This window comes from Hordeum vulgare, chromosome 4H (assembly GCF_904849725.1).
Source record: "Hordeum vulgare subsp. vulgare chromosome 4H, MorexV3_pseudomolecules_assembly, whole genome shotgun sequence".
Lineage (NCBI taxonomy): Eukaryota > Viridiplantae > Streptophyta > Magnoliopsida > Poales > Poaceae > Hordeum > Hordeum vulgare.
In genome coordinates, this window is record NC_058521.1 from 303486374 (window position 1) to 303494791 (window position 8418).

Here is an 8418-nt window from a genome sequence, read left to right on the forward strand (position 1 = left end):
GCTGAAGTGTGGCTTTGAACTGCAAGTGCTTGCTATACTCCTCCTCTGGATCTGAAAGTTAGCAGTATTGTAGTCCTTGCATAGCGAGGCATGCTAGACAAAGTTACATCCCTAGATTACTCCATTAGGTGCCCTCATTGTTGGCCTTAAGTTTGTTGCTGCAAACTTAATTGCGGTCAAAACCCATTCAAACAAGCTCCACTTACATCCCAATTTCACCAGTGCTTCGTGGCACGCATGCCTTGCACGAGGGACACCTTTGACTGGTCATAAGGGCACCCTGGATAGGTGTGGCCTTGGTGACCACACTGGCAACATGCAATATCAGTGATCTACCCCTTGTTCCCTTGTTTCAGCTCATTTCCAACAGTTTTTCCGTGTCTCAGAGCACCAGGGCATCCCCCTTGACTGGTCTAAGCCCTTCCGGCGCTGGATAGCCTCCAAAGTGCCCCAGGGACGCGTGTCTTCCCCCATGCTAGAGAGCACCGAGGGCACTCGAGCTCCACCTCGTCGCCCCTCTCCTTCATCCTCTCCCCCGAGTCTCTGTTGCTTTACATCTTCTTCCCCTCTGTCCCTGGAACCTCCCAGACCTCGTCACTCTCCCTCTCGCCCTCTACATCCTTGCATGCACTGCAATGGTCGGAACTCTACCGCGGCCATTTTCAAATCTGATCCACCTAGGGGTTCCCCCTCATCCCTAGGCACTCTGGAGACTCCACCTCTCCATAGCTAGCATGCCCCCTTCCCTGTTCCTCCCCGGAGCTCCGCGCGCAGCCGCATCTCACGTGGCTGACGGCCTCTCTCCGGCCATCTTCAATAGCACCATTGGGGCCCTCCATGTCGGCCCGAGCATGGTAATGGGTGCGGCGCGCCTCCCCGAGCCCGCCGGTGCGCTCGCCTTAGCCGGAGATGGCCGGAGGCACCAGGGCCAGCGCTGGTTTCGCTGCTGTCTCGCCCGTGTCATGCCTGAGTCGGGAGCAAGAAGAAGAAGCAGGGAGAGAGGAGAAAGAGAGCCTCGGGCCCACGCGGTTAAGTGGAAACGGGTTTCCCCGTTTGTCGCCTCCCCGTGGTGAAGGCGTACTTCCCGGAAGGCGCCTTCGGCGTGGCCCCTCGCGCGCACAGCCGTGCGGATGGGCCGGCCCAGCCACTATGCAGCGCCTAGGGCGCTATTTAGCCATGTTCTCCTTGGTAACTCCTCCCCTTTTTCTTTTCTCATTAATCAAAAATCCATAGTAAATTCATTCTTTCTCCGAATGTGATGATTCAAATTTCTACAGGTTCATAAATTCAAGATCTATCCAAATATTCGCATGGAACATTTTTTTCCAAAGCAACATTTTGTGTTGTTTTTATTCAATTCCAAATCTGGATATTTTAAACCCCACTTGTGAAATTCCTAGAGGATCCAAATCAACTCCAAATGGAGTGATTCCAATTTCCAGAGACATATTAAATCATTCCCTAATTTCCTAGACAAGGTGGGCATTTTTCTCTGCCTTGTTTTTGTTGCATTAAAAAAAATAGTGCCTATTCCTATTATTTCCATATTATAAAATCCCTAGAATATCCATACCAACTCCAAATCAAGTGAAACAACTTCGTAAATGTTTCTAAAATCATGCTCTGTTTATTGTGTGCCAGCACTCATTTTTAACAGTATGATTTCTGTAGGCTTCTCTAAGGATCACCTATTCCTCCCTTCGTCCATTCAAAATTTCATGGTGGTCCAAACCTCCTAGAGCAAGCTTCAGGTATTTTTATTATGACCAGAGAGGTCCAAGAAAAATAAAACTCCTATTTATATATCACCTTTGTTTCTGCTTGCTGTGTGGCTTACTGTGATTGTGTCCGACAATAGTTGACGGGTAGACGGAGTACTCGGCGTTGGAGCGGAAGACCTCGAAGACCACGAGGACTTATGTGAGAAAGGCACGCGGCCCTTTGACCATATCTGAGCATATGATATATTGCATGCTAGTAGAGCAATTATTCCCGTTGCATATGATCATAAGTATTCGGTGAATCATTGATGCGATGTTACCGATGGCTCCTGCGGAGCACTTGCATTTTGAGCATGATCCTACCAACTATGAGGGTCATGCTAATATGATGTTGACAAGTAGAGCTAAGCATAGTAGAAGCATGAGCATGATGATGGTATAAACCAAAGGTTTAAGAAAACCCCGTTGGGTGCCACTAATGCCCGAGGGCGATGATTAGTTAGGTGGCCACTTTTGGAGAACTGGTGCACCGGGAGTATTTTGGTGTGAGTGGTTACGGAAATGGGATTAGATTTACAATGTGTCAACCGTCCCAACCTTACATATGCGACCACGTTACCCCTTTATGGTACGGGGCTTTGTTGATTACTCTTGTTGGTGCTAGTAACGAGCCACATTACTAATGGAGGGAGTGATGTGTGGTCACTCTCGTGACAGGGTCATGTCAGGTAGGGCGACTATGTCATTTTTACGTGTTCCAGGCACACCGTTGGTCCCTGCGTGGATGATATTGTCCAAAGTCGGTGCTTGTAAGAAGTACATCATCTGGGGTGGGTACCAATCAAGTGGACCTCTTTGTCTAGTATCGTCAGGGGAAAGGCATTGATAGGGTACTTACCTCGGGTATGTTATATACCGCGAGTCGTGGATGACACAGAAGTTTCCTGGATCTCGTGGGTACAATGTACAAACTCTACAGAGTGTAAAACTATTCGAATAGAGTGTCCACGGTCAAGGACAGTTGGGTGGGGTTGCTTAACCTACGTCCAGTCGTTTCCGCATAAACCAAGTGTGAGTGTGTGTGTGATAAAGGGGTTATCTGAGAAATATGATATGACAAGTTTGGTGACTTGTCATGTAGGGTGAACCGGTGGTGTTCAACCCTCACAAGTATGTTGATATCTGTAACCTGTTCTTTTGAATACCATCTAGTTTATGATGCATGTCCATATAACTATTTGATCATGTTTATTTACAATCAAAACTTACTTTCCGCAAAGGTTGCATATTACTTCATTATCATATCAACTTCACTACCCATATCTTGGGTTGTTTGCGAGTACATTCAAAGTACTCATTGGCTTGCCACTTGTTATTTCATTGACCAGGTATGAGAGATCAGGATATGATGAAGAGTAACTTGGTGATGTTCCTGCGAGCTAGGTCGCTTCCCAGTCAGAATGTCTGTAGGCTAAGGCTGATGGCATGGGTTCACGCTTTCGACCAATATTTCCGGTATTGGTCAAGTTTGGTGTATTGGCCCTCAAGGCCCTATATATGTAATACTTGACCGCAAGGGTCATTTATTGTATCAAACGGTATGTGTGGATGTAAGACTCTTGTTACTCAGTTTTTGTGTGTTCGATGAGCATTGATGTCTGGGATCACTGAGCACATTCATTCGGCGATCTTGACCCGTAAGTCGGGGTCCGCACACACTATGCAACTTGACAGTCATGATAGCCATCTTATAACATTGTTGAGTTACTAGATAGTCATGATAGACAACATGGCAACATGGTGTCCATGTAGCGTAAAAGTTGGTAGGTAGTCGGGGTAAACAATTTATAGGTGATAGTAGGCAATTTTATAGTCATCGTATCAAACTAAAAAGGACATTGGGATGATAGATAAGCATGGTACACAATTTAACCAAAAGTTAATTACCTATAGTACTCAAGTCAAGCAAGTGGTCATCATGTGTGAGGCACTCAAATCAAGAATGTAGCAAGCAATGTGGCATGGCAAAAGTGAAGAATGGACATTGTTGCGACCAAGTATATGATAAGAGCATACAATCCACAAGTTGGAAGCAACACACAAGGCATATATGTCATGAGGCATGGCAATGTGGCAATCGTGAAGAAAATAAATATCACTAAAATGTGTGCAAGTAAGCAGTCCAAGATTACCAATATATATCATGGTAGAAGCAACACAAGTAGGATGATCCACTATATCCATGCTCGAGAAGGATATCAACTTGAAAACTTGTCCTTGTGAGTCCTTCACAATGCCGATGTGCAAGCAATTGCGATGAAGAAACGCGTCGGTGTAGCATGGCTTACTCTCAAGAGCTCGAATCGCCAACTCATGTGAAGTCGAAATTGACATGTTGTTGAAGCATCCTACACATACACACAACAAAGGAAACAATGTATGTGCATGGTAGACAAACACATTGTCCATCATGATGGTTCTCTTCACTTGCACATAAACATTAGGAGCACAATAACATGAATAATATGATGCAAAAATGGCAATATTCATGGCACTAGGCATATGGTTCAAGGAAGGAAGACAAGCATGCTTCACATGATAAATGTCAAAATCTCCAATAATATAAGAGAAAGTTATGGGGGGAATCTCATAAAAAGATGAAAAAAATTGTTGCACTAAATACATGGAAAATCATCTAGCATGAAAGAGGAAACACATGGATACATATGACAATACACAATATCAATCATGGGCAAAGCATGGCAATGACTGTCATCAACCGCATGAATGGAGCAAGTAATAGTCATCGGTGATGCAACGTAAGCGAGCATATTGATCATGTCGTGCAAACTAGTAGTGCGAAGATGCAAAATACTAGAGGAAATCAGGGAAATCATGTCATGTGAGAAAATAATGGGCAAATATAATGCGCATGGCATAACGCAAGCACGGGAACAAAACATGATCAATATATCATCAAATGTATGGGGCACAAAGCAAACATGGCAATAGCAAGTAATATCTCCACCAAGCTTGCAAATACACATACTGAAAGGACGTGGAAGTCGACTAGAGGGGGTCAATAGGTGCTTTAAAATAATTATGGTTTAGGCTTGAACAAATGCGGAATAAAACTAACGTTTAATTTGTCAGGCACAAAACCTAAAACAACTAGGCTCACCTATGTGCACCAACAACTTATGCTAAGCAAGATAAACAACTAAGTGATAACAAGATACATAAAAAAGAAACAATATGGCTATCACAAAGTAAAGTGCATAAGTAAAGGGCTTGAGTAAGAGATAACCGAGGCACGCGGAGACAACGATGTATCCCAAAGTTCACACCCTTGTCGATGCTAATCTCCGTTTGGAGTGGTGTTGACGCACAATGCTCCCCAAGAAGCTACTAAGGCCATCGTAATCTCCTCACGCCCTTGCATAATGCAAGATGTCGTTATTCCACTGAGGGACCCTTGAGGGCGGTCATCGAACCCGTACAACCAAGGTTGGGGCAATCTCCACAACTTAATTGAAGGCTCCCAACAACACCATGAAGTTTCACCACAATGGAATATGGCTTCGAGGTAACCTCAAATGCTCGGGGCAATCTCCACAACCCAATTGGAGACCCCGATGCTTACCGGGAGCTTTACGCCACAGTGATTGAACTATAAGGCACCACCAAAATTCTAGGATGCCAAAGCATCCACGAAGAGAAATCTCTAGGGTACCAAGCACCCAAGGGTAATAAGCTTCTCAACTTTCACTTCCACGTATCACTGTGGACAACTCAAACCGATGCAACTAATGCAATGGCAAGAACACACGAAGTGGTCAAGTCCCTGATACGTCTCCAACATATCTATAATTTTTGATGGTTTCATGCTATTATCCTGTCAAACTTTGGATGTTTTGAATGCCTTTTATATCTTTTTGGGACTAACTTATTAACTCAGTGCCAAGTGACAGTTCTTGTTTTTTCTGTGTTTTTGACCCCTTTCAGAGGAGGATTTTCAACGGAGTCCAAACGGAACGAAACTTCCAAAAATATTTTTTTCTGAAACAGAAGAAGATCGGGAAACTTGAGAACCAAGGCAGGGGCCACCAGGGACCCCACAAGGCCCCTAGCCGCGGCCAGGGGGCCCGCGCCTCCCAGGCTTCTGGGCTCCCTAGGCCACCTCTGCCCTAGGTCTTTCGCCTATATATTCCCAATAATTCCAGAAAAATTAGGAGATCATCGAAAGTACTTTTCCGCCGCCGCAAGCTTCTGTCTCCTCAAGATCCCATCTGGGGCACGTTCTGGTGCCCTGCCGGAGGGGGATTCGGATACGGAGGGCTTCTTCATCAACACCATGACCTCTCTGATGATGCGTGAGTAGTTCACAATAGACCTACGGGTCCATAGCTAGTAACTAGATGGCTTCTTATCTCTCTTGGATCTTCAATACAAAGTTCTCCATGATTTTCATGGAGATCTATCCGATGTAAACTACTTTTACGGTGTGTTTGTCGAGATCTGATGAATTGTGGAATTATGATGAGATTATCTATGAATCTTATTTGAGTTTCTTGTGATCTCTCTTATGCATGATTTCATATCCTTGTAATTCTCTTCGAGTTGTGGGTTTTGTTTGGCCAGCTTGATCTATGATTCTTGCAATGGGAGAAGTGCTTGGTTTTGGGTTCATACCGTGCGGTGACCTCACCAAGTGACAGAAGGGGTAGCGAGGCACGCATCATGTTGTTTCCATCAAGGGTAAAAAGATGGGGTTTTCATCATTGGTTTGAGTTTATCCCTCTACATCATGTCATCTTGCTTAAGGCGTTACTCTACTCGTCATGAACTCAATACACTAGATGCATGTTGGATAGCCGTCGATGTGTGGAGTAATAGTAGTAGATGCAGAAAGTATCGGTCTACTTGTATCGGACGTGATGCCTATATGTATGATCATTGCCTTAGATATCGTCATGACTTTGCGCGGTTCTATATATTGCTCGACAGTAATTTGTTCACCCACCGTAATATTTGCTATTTTGAGAGAAGCCTCTAGTGAACACTATGGCCCCCGGGTCTACTTCACAACATATTTTTAGCCTTACACTTTTTCTTCGTTGCACTTTCCGCCTTCAGATCTCACTTTGCAATCAATCTTGAAGGGATTGACAACCCCTTTATAGCGTTGGGTGCAAGCTCTTTTGTGTTTGTAGAGGTAGTCTGGACTTGACGAGATTCTCCTACTGGATTGATACCTTGGTTCTCAAACTGAGGGAAATACTTACTGCTCATGTGCCGCATCACCCTTTCCTCTTCAAGGGAAAAACCAGCGCAAGCCAAGTCTCCGTCAACGTGCCAATTTGTGGCGCTGTTGTCTGTTGCCGTAGCAGTCCCTCACACTCAAATCCCTCCACAACAACAAAAGCTATGGAGGAATATGAGAGGAAGAACAAGGAGCTCAGAAAGAATTCCATGATCAAGATCCAAGGGGTTCCCCTCACATAGAGGAGAAAGTGATTGGTGGAAATGTGGATCTATATATTCTCTCTCTTTTCCCTCAAAAACTAACAAGAATCATTGGAGGGATTGAGAGTTAGCAAGCTCAAAGAAGGTCAACTATGGGGGGATACGAGCTCAACTGTTAAAGACCATTGGGGAAGAAGACCCCCTTATATAGTGGTAGAAAATCTGATCATTTTCTGCCCAGAAGTCGTGCAGGAGTGGTTCTACCGCTTGGGGGAGCGGTACTTAGGCTTGCACTGAAGTACATGCCGGGCAACCAAGAGACGTGTGACAGGGAGGAGCGGAAGTTCTGCTGGAGTGGTAGTACCGCTCCAACCAGTAGTACTACCGCCACTCAGGAAACAGGGGAGGTAGAGCGGAAGTACCCTCAGGGGGGTACTTCCGCTTTCAACTTCCACTCCAGAAATAATTGCTAAGCAGAACCGACAGACTGGAAACATAAGTGGACGTGAGGCCAGAAGTAGGGAGCGGCAGTACCGCCTAAGCGGTAGTACCGCTCCACTCCAGCGGTACTTCCGCCCATGCGGTAGTACCGCTCAACTCCTAGCGGTACTTCCACTTACCAAGAATCAAGAGGACATCTCTGGCACTAAAATTGTTATAACTTTCGCATACGAGCTCCTGATTGAGCAAACTCAAGGTTGTTGGATTCATGACGACAATGTAACGCCCAAGATGTGATCCTATCCTCAATTTGGCACGAGGGCCTTGTCAGGGGTAGAAGCGCATCTTGTCGTTTCGCAAGAATGGATATCGTTACAAGTACATGTACTGAAAAGATGAGATATATGGAATTGGCTTACACTCGCCACAAGCTACATCAGAGTCACATCAGTACAATACATAAACATCACGAAGAAGAGCAGGGTCCGACTACGGACGAAAACAAACGAGAAAAGAAAATGACGCCCATCCTTGCTATCCCAAGCTACAGGCCTGGAACCCATCCTAGATCGATGAAGAAGAAGAAGAAGAAGAAACTCCAAATGAACAATCAACGCGCTCGCATCAAGTAACCTTCACATGTACCTTCAACTGGTGTCATAGTAATATGTGAGCCACAGGGGACTCAGCAATCTCATTCCAAAGGTATCAAGACTAGCAAAGCTAAATAGGTGAGATTTGGTTAAGTGGTGAGGCTGCAGCAAGCAAGTAAGCATATATGAGGTGGCTA